This window comes from Adiantum capillus-veneris, chromosome 13 (assembly GCF_014529385.1).
Source record: "Adiantum capillus-veneris isolate H3 chromosome 13, ASM1452938v2, whole genome shotgun sequence".
Classification (NCBI taxonomy): domain Eukaryota; kingdom Viridiplantae; phylum Streptophyta; class Polypodiopsida; order Polypodiales; family Pteridaceae; genus Adiantum; species Adiantum capillus-veneris.
Window position 1 is genome coordinate 16,069,108 of NC_140943.1, and position 2,187 is coordinate 16,071,294.

Sequence of the window (2,187 nt, forward strand, 5' to 3'; positions counted from 1 at the left end):
CGATGGAGATTGTCTTAGCTCTCTTTTTTTCTTTTTTTTTGAAAGAAAGCTAAAAGACTTGCAAAGCTAAATAGCAGATGGTAGTTTTAATCACAAAAGCAAGAGCTTTAGTTTTGCAGAAGCTAATCCGCAGCCAAAAAGCTAGTGCTAGTAGAAGATTAAGATCCCAATTCCTACCAAGCACAACAAAAAGATACAATATGTGCACTAATTAAGCGAATCTGTAGCCTAGAAACTACTGCTAGTAGTAGACTAAGATCGTAATTCCCACCGAGCACAACACATAACCGGGGACATTTTTTTCTTCTGAGTCCTATATTTTTTACTCATCGATCGGCATTGCCTTCTCCTCAGCTGCCTAGTAGTAGACTAAGATCCCAATTCCTACCAAGCACAACAAAAAGATACAATATGTGCACTAATTAAGCGAATCTGTAGCCTAGAAACTACTGCTAGTAGTAGACTAAGATCGTAATTCCCACCGAGCACAACACATAACCGGGGACATTTTTTTCTTCTGAGTCCTATATTTTTTACTCATCGATCGGCATTGCCTTCTCCTCAGCTGCCTCACTACCAGACTGCTCCAGGTTGGAGAGCCCACCCTTCTTTCCCATTTCGTGGTATCCTTCCGTCCTCATCTGCTCTTTTCGTGTCTGCCCTCCCTTGCTGCACCCTTCTGCACGGCGCTCCTGCGCTTCTAAGGTCTCGCCTCCCAGTGTCTCCAGGAACGATCGTCTCTCGAGTGCGGGCCTTCTGGTCAAGCTCCTCGCGAGATGCCATCTTCTTCGATGATGTGGTTTCTCTTGAAAAAAACATAGCACAAAATGGTGAGCAGGTTGCTAGCAAAGATAACGCTAACTGCCTCAAGCAATTAGTACTAGCTTATCTCTCTCTCTCTCTCTCTCTCTCTCTCTCTCTCTCTCTTTCTCTCTCTCTCTCTCTCTCTCTCTCTCTCTCTCTCTCTCAGTTTTAAAAAAAAAAACTGTCTGAAAGAGCGCCTGCGTCTCTCTCTCTCTCAGTTTAAAAAAAAAAACTGTCTGAAAGAGCGCCCGCAGGCGGTCTGAGCGGGCGCTCTTTCAGACAGTCTCTCTCTCTCTCTCTCTCTCTCTCAGTTTTTTAAAAAAAAACTGTCTGAAAGAGCGCCTGCGTCTCTCTCTCTCTCTCAGTTTTAAAAAAAAAACTGTCTGAAAGAGCGCCCGCAGGCGCTCTTTCAGACAGTTTTTTTTTTAAAACTGAGAGAGAGAGAGAGAGAGAGAGAGGGAGAGAGAGAGAGAGAGAGATAAGCTAGTACTAATTGCTTGAGGCAGTTAGCGTTATCTTTGCTAGCAACCTGCTCACCATTTTGTGCTGTGTTTTTTTCAAGAGAAACCACATCGTCGAAGAAGATGGCATCTATCTATCTCTCTCTCTCTCTCTCTCTCTCTCTCTCTCTCTCTCTCTCTCTCTCTCTCTCTCTCTCTCTGAGAGAGAGAGAGAGAGAGAGAGAGAGAGAGAGAGAGAGAGCTCAGAGAGAGAGAGAGAGAGAGAGAGAGAGAGAGATAGATAGATAGATAGATTTTATTATCGTCCTCGGAGGTCAAATATGACCTATGGGACCAAAGTTACATGTGATGTAGTATGTGTATGGCTGATGAGTGACTCTCGATGCTCCAAAATTGTAGTGATGAGAGTTGCAATGGAGAGCCCACACTTTGGCTAGGAGAGGAAAGTGTGTAGGTCTAAGTTATGGCTGAAAATGTGAGAGAAGCAAGTTCGGATGTGATCAAAAGCTGAGCACTCTAGTAGTGTGTGGTACTCAGACTCTCGAACTTGCAGTGAGCATAATGTGCACAATCGATTTGACTCTTCTCCATTGCCCCAACGCCCTATCTAGCATCGAAGGAAATGGGAGCTAAGCCGAATTGCTGCGATAGTGCATATCGCAGACAAGGAAATAGGCTCAAGCATGTAAGTGTGAGTACGGTTTCCTCTCTCAGCGAAGAACATGGTTTTGTAGTTGGGGGCAATATAGGTGGTGTAATGTATGAAGCGTGACCCACCGGATTTCTCCCAAGCTGTAATACATTGGCGTTGTAGAAAAGCTTCATTCACTTGAGAGTCAATTGAAGCATCATGTAGCAAGTGTAATGCATCCCATCTCCCAAACCACTTCTTTATATCTTGCATCCATCCCGTGCTCAAGAT

At 44.4% G+C, this 2,187-nt stretch overlaps 1 pseudogene; it reads right to left on the reverse strand.

Annotated features, from left to right (window-relative positions):
- Positions 1-533: 533 nt before the first annotated feature.
- LOC147443644 (protein SLE3 pseudogene) lies at positions 534-783 on the reverse strand (annotated as a pseudogene).
- Positions 784-2,187: the final 1,404 nt, after the last annotated feature.